This window comes from Sinocyclocheilus grahami, unplaced genomic scaffold, assembly GCF_001515645.1.
Source record: "Sinocyclocheilus grahami isolate Dianchi unplaced genomic scaffold, SAMN03320097.WGS_v1.1 scaffold346.1, whole genome shotgun sequence".
Lineage (NCBI taxonomy): Eukaryota > Metazoa > Chordata > Actinopteri > Cypriniformes > Cyprinidae > Sinocyclocheilus > Sinocyclocheilus grahami.
Window position 1 is genome coordinate 67,234 of NW_015505525.1, and position 7,644 is coordinate 74,877.

The 7,644-nt window shown below is 41.1% G+C and overlaps 1 long non-coding RNA gene and 1 pseudogene across 1 annotated transcript; both read right to left on the bottom strand.

The window, feature by feature from the left end:
* Positions 1–2,757: 2,757 nt before the first annotated feature.
* LOC107548324 (zona pellucida sperm-binding protein 3-like) lies at positions 2,758–4,599 on the bottom strand (annotated as a pseudogene).
* A 2,059-nt stretch (positions 4,600–6,658) lies between these two features.
* LOC107548326 (uncharacterized) lies at positions 6,659–7,228 on the bottom strand. The gene is made up of 3 exons (XR_001604463.1): positions 7,204–7,228; positions 6,899–7,003; positions 6,659–6,750 (listed from the first exon to the last, which is right to left on the bottom strand). It is a non-coding gene; the product is annotated as an uncharacterized lncRNA (long non-coding RNA).
* Positions 7,229–7,644: the final 416 nt, after the last annotated feature.

Sequence of the window (7,644 nt, forward strand, 5' to 3'; positions counted from 1 at the left end):
AGCCCACTACCTAGCCTCTATGTGGCGATTGGATGCCGCTAATACCTTGGATAGTGACACTCAATACTAACCACTGCTCCTGACAATAGGACCACCATATGAAGCCTCTTGTGGAGTGTAGATGGAGAACATATAGACAAGCCCATTTTCAGTCAACTAAAGGGTTAGCAGTGTAAGTGTTGCTCACAGAAACCTACACACACACACACACACACACAAACAAACATTAAACAACCATAACATCACTATTAGTGTGCTGTCACATGCATGCAGTTCCAACTCAAAGATAAGCACTTGAGCAGAAGGATCCTCTCCAGTGTAAAAACAGAGGGCATTAGTAGTTGTCCAGTGCCAAAGAAGTCTTTCAACACTTCCACATATATTGAATTCTCCCTGCATTGAGCCGCTATACTGTTGGCAGGGACAGGATAGCGCAAATCAAAAGGAGCATCTGGCTGTTGTGGTTCTTCTGGAAGTTTAATTTACTTTAATTTATTGGTTTGAAAAAATATATATACTTATATTTTAATACTTATACATTATATATCAGGAGTATCAAACTCCGTTCCTGGAGGGCCAAGCTCTGCAGAATTCAGTTCCAACCCTGCTCCAACACACAAACCATTTCATTTTCAAATAAGCCTGAAGGACTTAAATTAGCTGGATCAGGTGCGTTTAAATATGTTTGAAGCTAAACTCTGGTTCTCCAGGAACTTTGACACCCCCGTTATTATAAAAATGTATATTATTTTTCCATTTATTTCTGGATAGAATAACATGGCAAGAAGGGTTTTAGTATGAATTGGGAATTTGAATCGGCTGCTTTCAAATTAAAGGACTGCAGAGATTCAAAATTTGTCTGGATGTATCAAGTACAGACCACCTCAAATAAGAAAAAAAAAACTCAGTGCACAGAGTTAACCTGTAAGTACAACTTTAAATGGACTGATAAAGCCCCATTTTCAACACTCAAAGGTACATAAATTCAGCCAATCCAGTTAGGGCTTGCCAGCGTGAGTTTACGTAGTAGCCTTGCAGATGTATCCAGTGACTTTTGTCTGCAAGTATCAGGACCTGGCATTTGATGCAACTAGTAAAAGCAAGACATGAGGCAACACATGCATTTTGTAGCATCTGGACCAATCAAACACACAATTTTTCATTTGATTTAACAAATCAGTTATTCATTAGATTAACAAATCGTCACAGTCCCCTCATCCAATAAACTGGGTGCCAGGATGTCTGCAACGACAGCAGGCCCCCCTGGTCCCCATGGCAACTAATGCTGATATCACTGGTTTTATGACCCACAGGAATGTGAGTAGGGAAAATCACTACCTTTTTATAGGAAGAGACACAATGCACAGTAGAAATTGACTTTTCTCTAATTAATCCATAGGAAAACCTTTCTTTGAATGAACACACATGTCCTTCAGGACATCGTGTATGTTGTCTTTGAGATTTTATACTGTTTTATGCACGCATATGATGGAAACACTCATTCCTGTCATCTTACCTATATGTAATCTTACCATGTTTAGTATCTATGAATTCGCCTTCTGATGATCTAAACAAGAGTGTATATTATATGTTGGTATTTAGGCAATATATTAGTGTCCTGAGAATCTTTAGTAATTTCGATTCAAGTTCCATATGCAAATTACCATGCTTCCACACAAAGAGTCATAAAACTCCCCAGTATTTCCAAACTCCCACTTGGGATTGCCGTCTTTCTCATTGGACAAGCCCTCTTGAGAGGCATGAATCTTTGCAGACTTTAAAGGCCTCACATTCAGTGACCCGCCCGGAGTCGATGGTTTGGTTGAATTCCGAGAAGATGAAAATGTGAGCTACAACGCTCCAGGACATCCTAAGCTTGTGCCAGGCTTCGGCCTTGACTTTTCCATTCACCAAGATTCTCTGACTCAAAACTGGTTCTTTTTCATCAACCAACTTCAGCAAAGATCAACTTGAACCTTTGGACTGAATCAAGCCTTTCTTTCAGACAGACGAGACGTGCAAGTATTCAAACTTAGTCTTACAGTAGGTATCATTTGCACCTTTTTACAAAGATGTGCTCTTTACTGAGTTAAGCTTTAACCCTTTCCTATACCAACTGTGTGTGTGTATGCGAGACTAGTTTAAGTGTTTGTAGTTAAAGTCTTGTCACACTCGACATTGTTTGCTCATAACTGGAGTCACTTAATGCAGATTTATGCTACAAGCTCTGTGTAGAATTGTACAGTAAGAAAGTAATTTCCCTTAACCAGGAAATTAACATTCTCAGAATTGACAGACAGTTGACCCTGAGAGGTCAAGTAAATATCTACAGCGAATCTAAGTATTTAACTAGTTATTAGTTATTCCCCCATGAGCTGAGTCGCTACAATTTCTAGATGCTACATTATGCAGCAGTGAAGAATTAAAAATGGAAAACCAGTCGCCACCATACACTGATGCAGTGCTCACTTATTTTCATTGCATTACAGATGGGGTCTTGGCCAGTATGCAACAAAGGATGTGGTTGCCACTGAAACACGCTTAAGGTGTCAACTGTCCAACCCCAGCATTTGCACTGAAGTAAGGTTTCTAGCACCATTTACTCACTGTACGAGGTCAGTGTTAGACATTTGTCCCCCCAAATTGCCAGGTTATAGGAATAGTGGGTAAGTTACAGGGAGTTTGTGGTGCATACTGGAAAGCACCAAAGCCACAGAACGGGATACAAACAGTAGAAGACTCAAAGAGCAAAGCCTATTAAGACTAAATGCTTTTATTTACATGTACAGAAGTCACATGGCATTTCCAGTTATTTTTGGCCATATTCCTTAACGGGTCCAACTGATGCTCGAGCCCGCCGCAGATCTGAGAAACAAACAAGCAGTGAGAAAAGCAGTGCATGGAGAGAATTAAAAATAATAGATCCAGACCTTTAAGAATCTGATCACTTCCACTCCTGGTACTACAGGTGGTGTCACAGCAGCCACCCACCTGACAAGACAAACCCTCAAGTTAAGGCAATCCCCCCCAAGTCAACTGTACACTTTAGGGGGTGAAACATACCCATTAGCAGTGAACGAACAAGCTTTCAGTTCAGGAATTATTGGAGTAGGAGTAGTTGCTGCAGCCACTTTCAATATGTATGTGACGTTGACCTGCAAAAGAGTGGTTTGTAGACCATGGTAGCATATTTTACAATGTTGCAAAGCTTGTCACACCAGTCCACTGTCTGCTTGATGGAACCTGAATGCCTCCAGCTGAAACTGCAGCTTATCACCTTGACTTCGGGGCATAAAGCAAGACCTGGAGCTTGGCATCAACCAGGCACCTGGGAAAGGAACCCAGTTAGACCTCTTGCAGTACTTGCAGAGAGTGGGATTCATGAGGTGCACCACTTACCCATTTCTCAAAGGAGTATCTGGGGACAGACGCAACATCAGGGACTGTTGTAGCCATACAGCGGTCCACAAATACACGGATGGGAACATGGCTGTATGACTGCACAGACACCTCCGTTTATGATATCACCCAGGAAGTACTGGTTAGAAGGTCTCTCGAATCGCCAGTCATCTGCAAAGATGTTTTAGCACAAGTTCACAAACACTGGTGTTATGAAACAATGTTATACCAACCAGTCATGAGCCTGAGGGAGAAAACAAAGATCTCCTCTGCAACTTCAGAACTGGCATGTGGGATCCAAGTGGGCAGTAAGGCATCGCTACTCACATTATGCTTTCTGCAGAGGCGTTAGATAGACAATCATTATATGGGAGTTGAGTACATCCAGTAACCTTAAATTCTGCCCTCACCTTGAATAGTGACTATACCAACCACCGCACTACTGCGCCGAACAATAGGAACACCATATGAAACCTCTTGTGGGGTGTACACAAGTTTGAACATATAGAAAAGCTCATCTTTAGTCACCTAAAGGGAGTAGAAGCATGTTGGTTACAGAATCCATTCGAACCATAAATGGAAAAAGGTGAATCCTCACCTTTAGTGTACTACCACATCCATGCAGTTCTGACTCAAAGATGAGCACTTGAGCAGAAGTGTCTCCTCCAGCTGCAGTACAGCCTCCCAGTGTAAAACCAGATGACCTCAGTGGCTTCCCATTCCCAAAGAAGTCTTGCATCACCTCCACATACAGTTTTCAGCCCACCGAGCCGCTACACTATTGGCAGGGACAGGATAGCGCAAGTCAAAAGGAACATCTGGCTGCTGTGGTTCTGGTAGGCTTGGAAAACTCCACATCAGTTTTTGCACTGCACCCATCAGCAGCTCTTTTGATTGAACACCCAAAAGATCTTGAGAAGGCTTTCCAAATTCATTCCTGGCTGGTGTCTGGGCAGGAAACTGAGCAGGAAACCTTTGGGGTGCAAATACAAGGTTACTAGGGTCATATTTCTGTGGAATTGGAGGCATCCTGGAGTCAGTCTGCTGAACTTGCGACAGCACCCTAGGCATAAAATTATTTGGGGTCCAATTACTACTTCTTTTGGCTCTCCAAAATGCTTCAAAGAATCCCAGTACCAGAAAAATCACCATTCCAAAGCTAACTTGCCAGAACCCCATTGCTGATAAGCTTGTGTTTTAATGATGCATTATTACTCTACCATCCAAATTTATACAGCTGAAAATCAGCATGGCTCCACCTCTGCTATGACAAGCATTATTTTTATCTGGACCTGCCTATTTACTCAATCAATATGTCACAGGTGAAAGTCATTGATTGCTTATTACTCTGAATAAATGACACCCCATATAAGGATATGTTGATTGCCAAATGACCAAATGATTGCTTATTTTAAATATCCAAAAGACACCAATTCTCTAAAACACAATCTCTAAGCCTTTTTATTAATGCATAAACATGACCACACAGAGAATTGTACACTACAGTATCCAAAATAATAAAGATTTCTACAGTCAGGTTTAGATTGTTACACAATGTGCCTCACATCAGCACATCAATCTTCACAAGAGACGTGAATGGAGCAAATGCAAGATCATAACAGTACATAGATTGTATTGTAGATTCACTGATAGGTTTTCTCCCCATTACAATTGTGTTATTATGACTAGGTTGATCAGTGTGTGTGGATGTATGGTAGACTTCATTCTTTCAAATATACTATATGCTGGACAGCACAGAAAGACAATCTGAACAGACGACTAAAAAACATTTCAATTCAAAATATTAACAGGTATGAGCAAAGGATGGATTTCTTAATGTTCATCATTAATGGACATTAAGAACTTGATGATATTTGAAACATGACAGCACACAATAAATCACTGGAAAATCTTAAAGTCTTAAAGAAAATATTTAGTTCACAAATAGTTTTAACTATTAACTAAGAGATTCTCAAATATATATTTTTTTGTTATTATTTTTCCTGTTACACAGCCAGATTCAACATTTCTCATTCTATTAGTTTCTTCCGAAAGAAAAAACTTGTGTGCCACTGAACAGGCACATGTACTTTAACACAACACGCCATGTCCACGCGTACATGAGTATTTTTATAAACAGAGTTTTTCCTTCTTCCGTTTAAAAAAAATCTCAGTTCGAAAACACAAACGCATGCTATGAAGCACTGTCAAGAGCATGCCAAACCAACATGTAGCGATATAATCTCAACCGTAGAGCCATGTTGGCCAATCAGAAGGCTGAAAAAGTCTCCAGTAGGCGGAGATAACAGCGCAGGCTCTGACGTCACAAGCCAAAAACTCTGGTTTCGCTGTCTACACGATAATACTGCAACCGGAGTTTTTGAAAATCTTCACCCTGGCAGGCGTTTTCAAAAATGTTTGGTTTTTTTAAAAACCTGGTGCTGCATTTGCATGTGGATGAATAGCCTAACCGAGTAGAAAAAGCTGCGGCTTTAAAAATAACCCTGTTCGTGTGGACAGGGCCTTAAGGCTCAAGGTGCATTTTACTCATCTTGCCAATTCACATTTATAAAGGGCTGAAACAGTCTGTATTGGATGCATTTATTTCCGGTAAATGACAAGGATGATGGGGTAACTGAGTCTCCTATAGGCACCTTTAAATACAGCTTCATCTCACATATAGACAAAAAGACAAGCAGACAGGTAGACACTGAACTCTGGGTCAGCTGTGTGTTCTGATCTAAGAACAGTTGACTGCTTCTATCATGTACACTTTAATTGTCCCATCTGCTTTTCTTGCGTTTGGGGGGATCAGGAACTGCAAAGCTGTCTTTATGAGTCCCTGACCTCTCACCCCCATCTCTTTCTGACCGTCCCTCTCTGTCCCTATGGCTCCCTTCACTGTTTCGGTTGTCACTATGACGTTCTCTGTCACTATGGCGGTCCCTTTCCCCATAGCGATCACGGTCTCCCCCACTATGCCTGTCACCATGACGATAATGACTCTCTCGATCTCGATGACGACCCCTGTCTTCAGCATTCCTATCACTACGGGACCCCTCTTTTGAAGAAGAGCTAGAGTAGGAGTCTGAAACTGAGCTCAGGGAGTCTGCACTGCTGAAGCCAATCATTTTGGTGCCTGAGCTGAGGGCAGGGGGCGGCAGCATGGAGGGAAAGGAGAAAGAGGACGATGGCGAGTAGGACAGGTGGGTTCTGTCAGACTCCTCAGGTGCTCCTGAAGGAAAATAACTTAAGACTTCCTGCACTGGTCCACCCGGAGGAGCTGCTGGACTTTGTGGTGAGTTTGGGAGGAACACCAGATGCTGCCACAAAGTGGTTTTTATACTGAGACTGAAGGAAAGCAAGAGCAATGTTAAACAAAATCCATAAATTGGTACATACATCTATATATCTTTACTGAAGAACTTAAGAGAGGGAGGCAAAGGAAACATCAGTGAAAGACGTGGGTAAGACAAAATTAGGTGGATTTTTTTTTTACCTGAAATGCTTGCTTCAGGGCAGACATACGGTCTCCCATGGCTCCAGTGGAGGGTTTGTAGGCTTCATAGTTACCAAGAGCAGCACCACCACTACTACTGCGCTCCTGTTTGAATAAATGTAATCAATAATAATCATAATAAAAGCATTAGCAATGAATCAGCTGTAGTTTCTCTCTGTAATTACAAAAAATAGTTGGCGATAAAATAAAAGGGGGGGGAAACAGAACAGAAAATGTAACTGTAATAAACTTTATAATAAATTGTTTTAAATAAATCAAGCAAGCAAGTGTAATGCCAAACTAACAGTGGATTCAGATCCAAGGCCTGGGGCCCATTTCAGAAAGGATGTTAAGTGAAATCTCTGAGTATGTTAACCCTGATATTAGGGAAACTCTGGGTTTTCCGTTTCAGAATGGGAGGTTTGTCAAACCCGAGAAAGCAGGGTAAGTCAAGCTCGTTTCTGAAAGAGAGGTAACTTATACTCAGGGTCAGTTACTGTGGTAGCTTACTCTATGAACCTAACCTGGTCAGGAGCAGGTTTTCTTCGGGAAACCCAGCTTTTCTTACAGTCTCCTCCCCCTTTTTAAAGCGCAAGCGATGTTTAAATATTTCATTCATTCACACTGCAAAAATGCTTTTCTTACTAATTATTTCTGTCTTATTTCAAGTACAAATATCTAAAAATTCTTAAATCACGATGCATTTTCTATATAAGAAAAATGATATAACCTAAGATGTTTATTCT